General features: G+C 41.2%; 1 long non-coding RNA gene across 2 annotated transcripts in view; it reads right to left on the bottom strand.

Moving 5' to 3' along the window:
* The window catches only part of LOC123845697 (uncharacterized), a 107,443-nt gene that overhangs the window by 92,017 nt on the left and 368 nt on the right, over positions 1-15,058 (bottom strand). For both annotated transcript variants that reach the window (XR_010406085.1, XR_010406086.1), the window contains exons 2-3: positions 13,083-13,186; positions 9,857-10,030 (exon numbers count right to left, since the gene is read on the bottom strand). This is a non-coding gene — a long non-coding RNA (uncharacterized LOC123845697). The remainder of the gene's footprint in view (positions 1-9,856; positions 10,031-13,082; positions 13,187-15,058) is intronic.

Raw genomic sequence — 15,058 nt, 5'->3', positions numbered from 1 at the left:
CCCAAAGAAGGTGGTTATTATGACATTTTATACCTATAGCATGTCCTTGGGAGAAATATTACTTCCTGTTAACTGTGCAATCATAATTTTTAAATGGAAAATTCAGTTATATATATTTTTAAACCACAGTAATAATTAACAGTGGCTGTTTTTAGGAATTTAAACTTAAAAAAATAAAAAACTTTTTTCAAAATTATTTAAGAGTTTGATATAAGTACAAAAAGTAAAAAGAATATTTTGAGTTTAACAAAATATGTTCTACGATTTTTAAATAAGTCATAACAGAAACCCTCTGTTATCTCAGCAGAGAATTAGTTGGTGGTTTTACCAAAAAAAAAAAAAAAAAAACTAATTTTTTCTATTCTTGGTCAATGGACATTTGGGTTGTTTTCATCTTTCAGCTATTGGGAATAGTGCTGCTGTGAACATCTGTGTACAAGTAATTATATACCCACTTTCAATTCTTTTTGGATATTTACCTAAGAGTGGAATTGCTGGGTCATATGGCAATAGTTAGCTTAGCTTTTTTGAAGACCAACCAAACTGTTTTCCACAGGAGCTGTGCCAATTTACATTGCCACCATCGACGCCCTGTGGGGCCCCAATACTCCACATCCTCACCAACACTTGCTATTTTCTGTTTTGTTTTGCTTTTTAAAGATTTTATTTATTTGACAGAGAGAGACACAGCGAGAGAGGGAACACAAGCAGGGGGAGTGGGAGAGGGAGAAGCAGACTTCCCGCTGAGCAGAGAGCCGGATGAGGGACTCGATCCCAGGACCCTGGGATCATGACCTGAGCTGAAGGCAGATGCTTAACGACTGAGCCACCCAGGCGCCCCTAAAAATTTATTTTTTTTAGAGATAGAGTGCAAGCTTGAGTGGGGGAGGGGCAGAGGGCGAGGGCAAGAGAGACTCTTAAGCAAGCTCCATGCTCAGCACAGAGCCTGACATGGGGCTCAATCTCACAATCCCGAGATTATGACCTGAGCTGAATCAAGAGTCAGACGCTTAAAAAAAAAAAAAAAGAGTCAGACGCTTAACTGACTGAGCCACCCAGGTAGGTGCCCCTGTATTTTCACTTTCCTGATAATGTCTTTTGATGTGGGAAAGTTTCTAATTCTGATGCAGTCCACTGTATCTCCTTTTTCTTTCATTGTTTATGCTTTTGGTATCATAATTTAAGAGTCCGTTGCCAAATCTAGGGTAATGAAATTTTTATCCCTATGTTTTCTTCTAAGGGTTTTATAGTTTTAGCTTTTACATTTAGGTCTTTGATCCATTTTTGAGTTAATTTCTATACACAGTATAAGGTAAGGCTCCAATTGCATTCTTTTGCATGTGGATATCCAGTTGTCTGGCACCATTTGTCGAAGAGACAATTCCTTCCTCATTGAACGGCCTTGGCACTCTTGTCAAAAACCAGTCAGCCACAGATACACAGGTTTATTTCTGAATTCTCAGCTCTAATCCATTGATCTACACTGTTGCTTGCTTGTTCAGTGACTTTTCTAAACTATTTTTGTAAAGTCTGTATTCTTTGTCACATGTGGCTACCTAAGCCTCTGTTCTGTTAGCTTTGTGATCAGTTAGTGTTTTGACAGTTTCCTTAAATACCAAAAGAGAAGAAAGAGGAAGAAAAGGGAAGGAGGAAGAAGAGAAGGAGAACAAGGAAAAGGGGAAGAAGGAAGGAAAAAGAAAAAAATAAACTACTCTCCCAGTTTTCATGGATTGGCTCAATATGGGAGCACTTCTCCAATGCTTAGCCAGGCTCATTTGCAACCCTGCCTTAGCCTTCACATCCTGCTTTCGTGGAGACTGTAGTCCAGCTGGAGGCAAAAGCTTAGGGTCTTTGAGGTTCTTCTGAGCTTGTATCAGGTCCTGGGCATACATGTGGCCTTCTTGATTCCCAAGTATATGTGGGAGCTTCTAGAAGTCTGTATTTCCCCATGTATCTTCTTTCCTGATCTCTTCCTTACTAGGCTTTATGGTCTATTTGTCATCCTGACTGTTGTTCCTTGCCCCCAGGCTGCTACAGCCAATCCGTAGGCCTCTAAATGCTTTGGGCAAAAGCTGTTCAGGAAGCTGCCAGTGGTCCAGGAATGCTCCAAGTTGCCAGAAACAAAGATAAACGTTGTGCAGGTCCTTTAGAGAGCCACCAGACAAGTCTAAACCCACAACCACAATTATTTGAGAATAAGGTCCATATTCCTCTCTTAGGCACTAGCAACCTGCACCCAGAGTATGAGCTGCTGTCCTCATGGGTGCTGCCAATCTAGGGCATGGGAGACCATAAGTGGGCAATTTAAAATGCACTGTGCTCTCTTTCCATAACTCAGCAGCTGTTGTCTTCACCAAGCCTTCCTCTGGTTGTTTTAATTGTTTGACTAGATTCTAGAGTTTTGCAAAAGTTGATTCTGATAGTTTTTGTCAGCTCATTAGTTGCTTCTGCGGAAGGATGCAGCCCTGGAGTTCTCTAATTCTGCAATGTTCAGTGACATCACTCCTTAATATACCTTCATATGAATGTGTTTGAATGTAAATATATAGCAATGTAAATAGACAATAAAATTAAAGGCTTTAATTTTAAGAAATAGTGTTAACGTATTAAAATGTATTTTTTTAAGATTTTATTTATTTAATTATTTATTTAGAGCAAGTGGGAGGAGGGGCAGAGGGAGAGGGAGAGAGAATTTCAAGCAGACTCCGAGCTGAGCACGGAGCCCAACACGGGGCGCAATCTCACGTCCCTGAGATCATGACCTGAGCTGAAATCAAGAGTTGGACACTTAACCAACTGAGCCACCCAGGTGCCCCTTAAAATATGTATTACATTGAAATCACTATTTTAATAAACTAGCAATTTCCTTAAGTAACAAACAAATCATATCTATTTTCCTGCATGCATATTCATATTTTATGTAATTATTATATTGTATATAGTATAATTATTTTTATTATCTCCTTTAATCTACACAGTCAACTTTTGTTTTCTCCAGACCCAGAGAAAACTAATAGACAGGAAATCAAGAACCTCTAGCTAATTTTCCCTGCATACACTTTTTAGATTATATTAATAAATTTTAATGGAGAAAAATAAGGACATGATCTAAAGCACTGGAATGTTCCATTAACTCACAACAGTTTTATAACTTACAAGAATGAGAGTAAATTGAAACTACATTTAGTGACCAAAGTTTTATATATTTTGTACTTAGAAATTGTCCAAGTATCCAATGATTATTTGTCAATGAATTCAATCTAACGTTTAAAACCTAACCAGATATTAACTAAAGATATGGATAAAAGATGTCTGTTAAACTGTAATCTGGTGAAACACCATTTTTTATTTTGTAATCCTTAATATTTTGTGCAATGAAAATGTATTTGTTCCATAAGACCAATATAGGAAATTTAGGAAGTTTAAATAATGAGAAGTTTGGCCTTAGTTGCATAAACTAGAACACTGACTTGCATTAATTTTACAGACTAAAACCAAGAGAAGACATTCTTCTTACCTGTAATTATAGTAAAAAAGGCCACGATTTACTTTTCGTGTTTTTTAAAGTGAAAGAAACACAGTTTATTTTCTTTTTTTTCCTTCCTCATAGACATTTATAACTATCTGTATTAGATATTCCTAGAATATGCACCTAATGACAAAATAATTTTTATTATTATCTTTAAAATTTCCCAAGTGAGGCAGAGAAAAACTGTAAAAGGAAAGGAGGAGCCAGTTTCAGAATGAAGTTAGCACTGTAAAAGCTAAACACCCATTTTGACATACGGTTATATACACCTTCCCACAAGAGTCATTAGAGGTGTTTTAACCAGTAACTTGGGGCCTTGATAATTTTATCAAGTCATACCGCTGAATAGTCAGTACTTGCTAATACACAGTGTATGGAAAAATAACGTGATTTCTCTTTTTCAGACAGGATAGTCTCCTCGTGAGTTTTTTTCCTTTTGTTCTAAAGCACCTCTCAGATGAACAATCTTATTTATGTCAAAGTTACCTAAGGTGGGCACTACAATTCCAAATTATCCTCAGGGAAGTTATGCCAGAAGTTAGTATGTTTATTAGCAAACAACTCCCTGAGAAATTACCTGACGCTCAGTTAAACATAAAAATATCACTCACAAATGACTTGGGCCCTTAACTCTAATAATGTTAAGTCACCTCAACTGCTCACTGGAAAAATCAGCAGCTTCCTGGAGGGCAGAATATTTACAAAGATCTCTCCCAAGGCCAATTTCTCACAAGTTCTCAGACAACATACAAGATGATAGACAGGAAGAACACAGAGGATAGTATTAAAAGACATATTTCAGGGGTGCCTGGGTGGTTCAGCTGGTTAAGCATTCTGCCTTTGGCTCGGGTTGTGATCCCAGGGTCCTGGGATCAAGCCCCACGTGGGGCTCCCTGCTCATCGGGGAGTCTGCTTCTTCCTCTCCTTCTGCCTCTCCCCCAACCCCCTGCTTGTGCTCTCTCTCTCTCAAATAAATAAATCTTTAAAAAAAAAAAAAAAAGACATATTTCATCAGAGGACACCAAAGTCTGATCGGAACTCTAAAATCCCAGGATGGGATAACAAATCTGATACCAAAGGGCCAAAGAGATCATCAGAGTCCAGATTCAGTGCAAAACCCATACTATCGCGATAGAAATGCCTCAAGTAGGGGAGATACAAGGGGCTGCAGACGTGCACATTTTACCGAGTGAAGGGCCCTGGTCCAGAGCAGTGAGGGTCCTGACCCTACCTTGGTAGAAACCCCAAATTATCCTAGCCTACTCAGCCTAAGATCACCCAGGGACAAACCTGTAGTCCAACAAAAATCAGTTTTTGTTGAGCCATTGTGGTGAGGACACCTGGGACCACTTTGGCTAATGAGTGGAGAGCTGTTGAAGACCTGGCCGGTATGTCTGAGCCTGAGTGCTGTCGGTGCTCCAGACTGACTACAAAATGGACAGAATGAAAGCCCCCATGATGAGCCCTTCACTTCAGAGAATGGCTGAAAGGATGTGGTCTGCCCCACCCCCACGTTGGGTGGAAGACCCCACTATCTTTGCTTTTAGTACTTGGAGGCCCTCAGTGGTAGGCGGTGATGACACTGAGCCAAAAAATGCCTGGGATAAAGATGGGCAGCCCAAACAAGGCAAAGACTCTGCAGTGCAAGACAAAACTAGGAAGGGAATATCAAACTCCCTTCAAAGGGACCCATAAGGCAATGTGGATATGGCTGTTCAAGCAGGGGCTACCCACAGAGGAGATCGATAGGGTGAGGACCAAAGAAATTTGGTCCGGATATTGAGCCATGGGAGGAGGGGCAGCAGACAGTGAGCTGTCCACCCAGCTGGAATGGGGAGTGCCTCTATGAAACCAGACTCCTCCACAGAAATCATTCTCTCTACTGGAAGAACTAAGAAGCCAAGTGGCTGCCTTACAACAAATTCCTCCTTCGGCACTTTTACTGCTTGACTGTCAACTCTGTATTCTGATTTAACTGCCTTTAAGGAGAAAGGGGACTGAGGATGGGGGTTGAGGTTTCTCCACTCCCAGGGCAGACCAGAGGCCTTAATCTCTAATGAGGGCACAGTGAGGTGAAGGGAGGGCAAGGAAGCAGGATAAAAATTTTTATGACTCACTCAATTACCAGTGCTCGTTCACAGCCATGCATTCACCTGGCCAAAATTGGAAATGAATATGAGGAAGGGAATTAACTGTAACCATCTGAGTCTAGGTTTTTGGACCCTTGTTGTACACCTTTGGCAAAGGGAGCCTGCTTCTGCTCGGAGGCATCCCAGGGGGTTCTGGACTTGCTGCCACCCTGACACCTACCCACGACATTCCATTTGCAAAACAGCTACTGGTCTGCTATTGGGCAGGCACTTGGAGAGACTGAGCATCTCACCCAGTACCTCCGGGTTACACTGCACCTAGATATTCTCATCTTAGGTTGGCTCTACTCAATGCTAACAGAGTCAGAAAGGCACAGTAGTCTTTTCTTATTTAATGAAAATGGCACGCCTAGTCCCATAGGTGTGTCCTCCTCACCTGAAGATATTGTGGCCACAACTTTAGGGGCCATGGTAGCCCCCCACTCCTAGATCACTCATAGGGGCAGCCTCCAGCTACGTAGCCACTAGCAGAGTGTCCTTGAGGATGCTTGGGCTTGGCTTACTGATGGCTCAGCCAAACTAAAAGCTGACGGTGTGTCCTGGGCGGCAGCAGCTGTCCAGCCCCAAACATGTGGTAAGGACTGGTTCAGTACAATGGGCCAAACTGAAAGCCATCACTCTTGCCCTAGGCAGTACTGCTGAGGACCACCCACGTTATATTTTTCCTGACTCTTGGGCTGTGGCTTAATGCCCTAGCTCTCAGGTCAGGCACCCGGATGACGACTGACTGGTACAGCAAAGACAACCCTCTGTGGGGCTGTGAACTTGAAAAAGCCATTGCTACAGCCCAACAGGACATCTATGTAGCCCATGTGGACACTTGTAGAAAGGGTCCACACCCAGGAGAGACTGAATGCAGCCATATGGCTTATCAGGCTTCCAAGGGAACATCCTTTGGAACAGCTGAGTAGAGAAGGTCAGTACTGAAAGGGTGGGAGCAACGGGAGACTGGGTACTCCATATTTATGATTCCACCCGGACAATCTCTAGTCCCTCCTCTTTTTTCTCCTCTGGTCCTAGTGCCTGGGAAGCCTGGCTGGTTTCATCTTAAGGTGGCAGTCAGACCACAGGGGGAAGGTGACTACAGTCTTTGCTTCTGCTACAACTTGGTTTCAGTTGTTGGGGGTGGAAGAGCACTGACCATGAGGAGAACAATCAGTTGGTGACATTCATGAGCCCTAGAGTGTCCCTCCAGTGGCCTGCTTGATGACAGGGGACATCACGGTCCCACCAAGTTCTACCATGGTGCCCATCTGAAATGGAAGAAGGTCTGGGTGGAGGTGGGAGTTAGCTGAGTGAAGAGAGACGTAGTGGCTACTGACTTAGACCAAATGAACTAGGTGGCCATGGAAAGGGAACAATAACCCTGATACCTGATGATGGGATACCTTCATCCCTACAAGGTGTGTGTGTGTGTGTGTTCGGGGGGAAGGAGTGGGAACATGGAATGCTTTCTCTGTCCCCTTCACCCAGCACTGCAGCATCACAAAACAGTCACATGGTTCATGTGAGTCAAGCAGCAGCTGTAAGTGACACTATGACCCTGCTGCTGGGTTTGTCATCTCATCCCTGCGCTATGAACTCATCTGGGCTTGGCCACATTGGAACTATTCTGCTGTGCGGGACACCCTCAGGATGGCAGGGCTATTCAGCTCTGCCTGGTACCCTAACAAAAAAGCAGGACTGCTCAGCTGGGCCTGACATCTCAGCTCTCTCCTCACGCATTCACCAGTGCAATCTTGTTTCATTCTGACTGCTAAGAGTTAAGGCACTGAAGTGGGCCCCAGGGTTTCTCAGTTATGATGCAGCTCACTGAGCACAGGGTCTCCATCTGGGCCCATCACATCATGCCACAGGACTTGGGGGCATAAGAACCAGAGCTATCATGGTGGTGCCCCTGCTGTCTGCTGCACTGAGGCTCACTCTGATCATATGGTCTACTTTTAGCACCAATGGATGGCAGGTTTACTCCTAACAATCCAGAGGGCGGGGTTCTTCCCTAACAAAGATAGAAGAAGGCAAGATAAGATTTTTATCTCTCTCTTTTTAAAAAAGATTTTATTTATTTATTTGACAGAGAGAGACACAGCAAGAGAGGGAACACAAGCAGAGGCAGAGGGAGAAGGAGAAGCAGGCTTCCTGTGGAGCAGAGAGCCCGATGCGGGGCTCGATCTCAGGACCCTGGGATCATGACCTGAGCCAAAGGTAGACGCTTAACGACTGAGCCACCCAGGCGCCCCAGATTTTTATCTCTTAATGAAGAATATAACTATATTCTAAATGGGTTCCTTCTTCCTTCTATTTCTTTTTCCTTTGTTCACCCATTAGAAATCAGTTATTTAAAAGATAATGAATTTTACGAAGAGGTATCTGTACCCCCATGTTCACTGTGGCATTATTCACAATAGCCAAGACATGGAAACAACCTAAGTGTCTACTGATGAATGAATGGATTAAAAAAATGTGGTATCTATTTATCTATCTAAACACACACACGCACATACACACACACAGGAATATTATTCAGCCATAAAAAAGAAGGAAACCCTGCCATTTGGATAAAACTTTGATGGCAATAGGCTAAGTAAAGTAAGTCAGACATAGAAAGACAAAGATCATACTGTATGGTCACACTTACACGTGGGAATCCAAAAAAGCCAAACTCATAGAAACAAAGAGTAGATTGGTGGTTGCCAGGGGCTGGGGTGGGGGACATGGGGAGATGTTAGTCAAATGTTATAAACCTCCAGTTATAAAATGAGTAAGTTCTGGGGATCTAGTATACAGCATGGTGACCATAGTTAACATGTGTTGTATATTTGAAAGTTGCTAAGAGAGTAGATCTTAAATGTTCTCACCACAAAATTTTTTTAAAAAGTAACTGTAAGGTGAAAAAAAAGACATTGAATTTTAGCACAGCTAGAAATTTTTAAGATTATACATTTGGATAAGTTTTTGTTTGTTTGTTTGTTTTTAGAGCTCCTTGCAAACATTCTTATTTCAAGGCCTGAAACCAAAGTTGTTAAAATATTTGACACTTTCATGTCTTTTATAAGCAGGTATAATTTTAGGTTTCCTGGTAGTTTTTTTAATGTTAAACACTCTATAAATTACACAAATGTTTTAAAAATCTGAAAGATGGGGTGCCTGGGTAGTTCAGTCAGTTAAGCGTCTGACTTAGGATGAGGTCATGGTCTCAGGGTCCAGGGATCAAGCCCCATATCTGGCTCCCCGCTCAGCAGGGAGTCTGCTTGTCTCTCTCCCTCTGCTCCTCCTCCCGCTTACGCTCTCTCTGTCTCTCTCTCAAATAAATAAAGTTTTTTAAAAATCCAAAAGATTAAATATATACTCAATTTATCACATATATTACATATTATATTTATTACATATATATTAAATATACATATATATTTTTAAAGATCTTATTTATTTGAGAGAGAGAGAGAGAGAGAGAGAGAGAGAGGGAGCACAAGCAGGGGGAGCTGCAGAGGGAGAAGGAGAAGCAGACTGCCTGCTGAGCAGGGAGCCTGATGAGGGACTCAATCCCAGGACCCCAGGATCATGACATGAGCCGAAGGCAGAACTTAACCGACTGAGCCACCCAGGTGCCCCTTAAATATATATTTAATTTATCATATATTATATATATATATTTTTTAAAAGCTGTTGATTAGGAAAGAAAAAAATCTGGACCTTTAGTTGACTACCCATTTTCAATTATTCAAAACTTTTTACTATGCATATTCTCACACCTACAGAAGAGAAGGAATAGAGGATAAGGAACTTCCATGTATCCATCATCAACTTTAATAATTCTCAACATGTTGCCAATCGTATTTCATCTACCTCTGCCCACTTTTTTCCCCAGAGTGTTTTCATAGAAATCCTAGACACTTCATTTCACATGTAAATATATGTAAATCAATCTTAATACCAAATAAAGGAATGCAATATAAATAGAACTACAATGTACAGATGAAGGAATATACCTGTGCCATTCATTCATGAAAGCCAGATAGCTAGGCACACTATGCTAGGTGCTGGGGCTATCAGAGAGAGCTACATGAGTATAGGAAAAGACAGTAAGTTCAGAGGTTATTAGGTGAAAAAACAAATGCAAGAATTATTACTCCTAAGTGATGATGATGGTAATAGTTAATATTTATAGATCACTTACTGTTTGCAAATGTTAACTCATTAATTCTTCACAATCATCCTCTGAGATAAATACTATTATTACAGATGAGGAAATTGAGACCCAAGAATTGAAATAACTTGCTGGAGAGCATTCAGATGGTAAGTGGTCAAGCTAGGATTTTAACCTAAGTGGTCTGATTTCAGAGGCTGTGTTCTAAGGAAAAAAAAAAAAAGAGAGACACAGAGAGAAGACTACTTTAATCTTCTGGTAAAAACAATGCTATTTATTCACCAAACCATTTCATTTTCTACCTAGGCACACAAGAAGACTGTATTTCCCAGCTCCCTAGCCTTTATTTTAAAAAGAATTTATTGGGGTGCCTGGGTGGCTCAGTCGTTAAGCGTCTGCCTTCGGCTCAGGTCAGGATCCCAGGGTCCTGGGATCGAGCCCCATGTTGGACTCCCTGCTCAGCAGGAAGCCTGCTTCTCCCTCTCCCACTCCCCCTGCTTGTGTTCCCTTTCTCGCTGTGTCTCTGTCAAATAAATAAATAAAATCTTATAATAAATAAAAAATAAAAAGAATTTATTATTGGGGTGCCTGGGTGGCTCAGTTGGTTGAGTGTTTGACTGTTGGTTTCAGTTCAGGTCATGGTCTCGGGGTCCTGAGATCAAGCCCTGCATCTGTCTCTGCACTCAGTGCAGAGTCTGCTTGTCCCTCTCCCTCTGCTCGTCTCCCCACTCTCTAAAATAAATAATAAAATCTTAAAAAAAAGAATTTATTATTGAAGTATAGTTGATATACCATGTTATATTAATTTCAGGGGCACAACATAGTGATTTAACAATTTTATACATTAAGCTGTGCTCCCGGGCGCCTGGGTGGCTCAGTTGGTTAAGCCACTGCCTTCAGCTCAGGTCATGATCCTGGAGTCCCGGGATCGAGTCCCGCATCGGGCTCCCTGCTCGGCAAGGAGCCTGCTTCTCCCTCTAACCCTCCCCCCTCTCATGTACTCTCTCTCTCTCATTCTCACTCTCTCAAATAAATAAATAAATCAAAAAAAAAAAAAAAAAATAAGCTGTGCTCCCCACGGTAAGTGTAGTCAACATCTGTCTCCATATAACATTATTATATTATTATTGACTACATTCCCTATGCTGTACTTTTCATCTCTGCAATTTATAACTGGAAATTTGTACCTCTTAATCCCCTTCACCTATTTCACCCATCCCTCACTCCCTGGCCCTCACTGCAGCATTATTTATAATAACCAAGTTATGGAAGTAACCTAAGTGTTCATTGATAGATGAATGGATAAATAAGATGTGGTATATATACAATGGAATATCACCTAGGCATAAAAAAGAATAAGGTTTTGCCATTTAAAACAACATGGATGGATCCAGCTCCTAGCCTTTAAAAGGGCCATGTGACTAATTCTGGCTAATGGAATTTGGGTGGACATAAAAAAATCTCCCGGTTAGAGTGATGGCTTCCCAAGGTAGGAGCCTGAATCTCTGGGTTATTACTTAGAGCTTAGGGTAGTATGGGCCTCTCCATCAGGTACATCTTTCCTGAACTTTGTGAGCATGAGAAATAAACTCTTACTGTGTTAAGTCACTGAGATTTGGGGGTTTGTTATGGCAACCTGTGTAAATTATACTAATAGAAACACTTTAATTTAAACTGTAACAAATTATGAAATCTTTAAACATACTGAAAAGTACAGAATATATTAACAATCATCTCTCCCTACCCAGATTTAATAGATATTAATATTGTCACATTACCTTCAGGTATTTCTTCCGTAAACCCATTAAATATAACAAATAGCTAATAACCAATAATGCACCACTCATCCCTCATCCCTGCCTGTAACTACCATCCTGAAAGTGCTGTCCTCCTCATTTACATTTTTTACTTTGACTACAATATATGAAATTATAGAGTGTTACTTTGTGTGCTTCAAAAATGGACAGAAGAAACAAAACAAATGAGCGAAGGAAGAAAAGAGAGAAAGAGAGAGACAAAGCAAGAAACAGACTCTCAAGTATAGAGAACAAACTGATGGTCACCAGAGGAGAGGTGGTTGGGGGGGAGGGATGGATAAAATAAGTGACGGGGAGGAAGGAGTGCACTTGTCACAATGAGCTCATATAAAATGTATAAAATTGTTGAATCACTATACTGTACGCCTGAAAATAATATAATAGTGTATGTTAACTATACTGGAATTTAAATTAAATTTAAAAAAATTAAAAAACAGGGGCGCCCGGGTGGCTCAGTCGTTAAGCATCTGCCTTCGGCTCAGGTCAGGATCCCACGGTCGTGGGATCAAGTCCCGCATCGGGCTCCCTGCTCGGCCGGAAGCCTGCTTCTCCCTCTCCCACTCCCCCTGCTTGTGTTCCTGCTCTTGCTGTCTGTCTCTCTCAAATAAATGAATAAAATCTTAAAAAAAAAAACCCTAAAATTAAAAAATAAAAATGGACAGAAATGGTATCAAAAAAGATTGGTGTTTTCATTCAGTTTTGTTTTTGAGATGTATCCACACTGGTACATGTAGGTCTAATTCCTTCATTTGAACAGCTACATAGAAATACAGTAATTTGGGGCACCTGGGTGGCTCAGCAGGTTAAGCGGCCAACTCCTGATTTCAGATCTCAGGGTCCTGGCACTGAGTTCCGCGTTGGCTCCACACACAGCGGGGAGTCTGCTTGAGGATTCTCTCTCTTCCTCTTCCTCTGCCCCTTCCCCTGCTCAAGGGCGTGCTCATGAGTGCACGTGCTCTCCCTCTCTAAAATCAACAAATCTTAAAAAAAAAAAAAGAAATACAGTAATTTACTTAGCCATTCTTCTACTGAGACAGTTAAGATCATTCACATGGTTTGGCTTCTACAATAGAGCAATGAAATTCCTTGTACATTCCTAATATCATATATTCAGGGGAGGCCTCCCTGAGGATTTTCTCATTTATGCTGATACTAGAAGGATGAGAAGCTAGCCATGTGAAGAGCTGGGAAACAAGTGCTTCCCATATTTGGAACAGTGGACAAGCCCTAACACCGTAGAAAACAGCACATATTAGACCCAGTGAGGTTACAGGTATAGTAAGTGAAGGAAAGAGTGGCAGGAGATAGTGGTGGAGAAGCAGGCAAGGGTTACTCTGTTAATGGCTTTAGAGACCACAGTAAGAAGTTTGGGTTTTCTTTTACAGGCAAAACAATTAAAGTTTTCTCATTTTTTTCTAGGGTGGTCAGACCATACTCACAGTATTGTGAGTTCCTTTCCTCAACTTTACCATGAACGGAGCATCTCTTGAATGAATGCAGTTACTGCTTTTGCTCTCTGTTTTGGAGGAACTGGCTGCAGTATCTCATAAAAAGAAAGAAAAAATTACTTTTTAATTTCTTTCCCATTCATTTGTGTCTGAGGGGCAGCTGTATGCTTCAAAATGAAACTATATTTATCACAATTTCATTTTTCCATCAAGAGGGCTTAAAAGGAAATGTTCTCTTATTTCTCCATATTTTGCAATCAATTTCTTTTATTAAAATCAGATTGACTTCATGAAAGATGTCAAGTGTTTGGGTCAATTGAAGAGCCGAGGAAATATCATGCTGCTAGTTCTGAAACTATGTGAAGTGCGACAGAATCTGGTGATGACCAAATAGGGGAACAATTGAAAAATGTGAAAGAATTATGTATATACACTACAGTGCCAAACATTGTACTGTAGGCTTTAAAATTATACATTACACGATTCCCAAAAGTGATTCAGATGAGTCATTCCTTTAGTAACTCAGTCAAACATGCTAATATTTTTTCTCCTTCCCCGTTCATTTCTTCACTAGCACTTCCTGTATTTGTCTAGCGGCTACACTATCAGGTTGGGAGGTGGGCTATCACCTCTTTGAGGAGCTTCCATTTATATTACCTCCCTTATTGCCAACAATTCAAGCATAGCACCTCTCACAGTTCTATTCCTTGATCGTTGCCCTGTTTTCCTTTGGAATATCTTTTTAACAAGTACTTTTCAATTTTTAAAGGTATCTATTGAAACAGAGAAATTTCAATAGAATCTAATTTGATGGATGTGGGTGAAGTCTTCTCTATTCTAAAACCACCCCATCCAATTAATTTTTCTCTTTTATTTGCAAGTTGGTTGTACTGTCTCTAGGTAGAACCTTATTGCCAAATAGAATGTATACCAAAATACATGCTGTGTAACTGTTTAATATATGCAATAAGGCAGAGTTAAAATCCTATCAACATCACACAGAATCAGAATCTGAGTTAGAAAAGACCTTAAAGACCATCTTGTAGGACCACCTATCTTTCCTGTGTATGTGACCACCGGCTTTTTTTTAACTCAAGTCAATAGTTTTCAGAAAGGTGTGTGTGGGGGGGAACTTCAATAAAACAAATCAAAACAACTGCAAAAGAAATGGTACCATTCTAGCTAACATAAAAATGTTTGTTCCCTGAGGTAACTTGCATAGGGAGGAATAAGTCTGTGCCCTCCAGCAACTGCACCTGTAAGGGGTGTAAGTAGTCCTAAGGCATTTTGATGAGTACCATGATGATACTGCGTGTAAATATGCTTGAAGGCCACAAAAGAGGGAGCAAGCGACTATACTCCAAAGGTTACAGGTGAATGGCCTTCAAGAATGACTGAGAATCACACAAGTGGACAATAAGAGTATTTTAACCTTAAAGAACAAGGGCATCTCCTACACCTAAGAGTTACAGATATGAAATCTGCAAAAGGATGTTTCATAAAAGGGTCGCAGCAATTGACGCTTTTTAACAGTGGATTTCTACCTTAGCTGCACATAAGGAAGATTTTAAAAACCTCGAACCCAGACCTCACATCAGACCACTTAAAGCCGAATCTATGAGCGTGGCATAAGTATTTTTTAAAGCCCCGCCCCCCGACGCCCCGCGATTCCAACGCGCAGACTGGGTTGAGAATCACCAATTTAAAGCAGGAAGCAAAATACTAGACGTGGATTTTGAAGGGGAAAACTGGAGGTAGGACATAGAAAAAGAACTGAAAACCCTGGGAGGGCAGGGCGTCTACAACAAGAGCAGGGACAAGAACCGAGTGAGAGCCAGCGGTAGAGGATTTAAGGGCTGTTTCTGTGGTAGAACTCCCGGGATTTGGGGGTCGGTAACGAGAGCGGCATATGTCCAACTCCATTAAAGTGAAGTTATTCTGCCAGCAGCCTTGCTCCTACCCCCCAT

The sequence above is a fragment of the Mirounga angustirostris genome, unplaced genomic scaffold, assembly GCF_029215605.1.
Source record: "Mirounga angustirostris isolate CCGP_5_RB_7025 unplaced genomic scaffold, mMirAng1.0.hap1 SCAF_11, whole genome shotgun sequence".
Classification (NCBI taxonomy): Eukaryota; Metazoa; Chordata; class Mammalia; order Carnivora; family Phocidae; genus Mirounga; species Mirounga angustirostris.
This window is presented reverse-complemented; position numbering and strand designations above follow the sequence as displayed.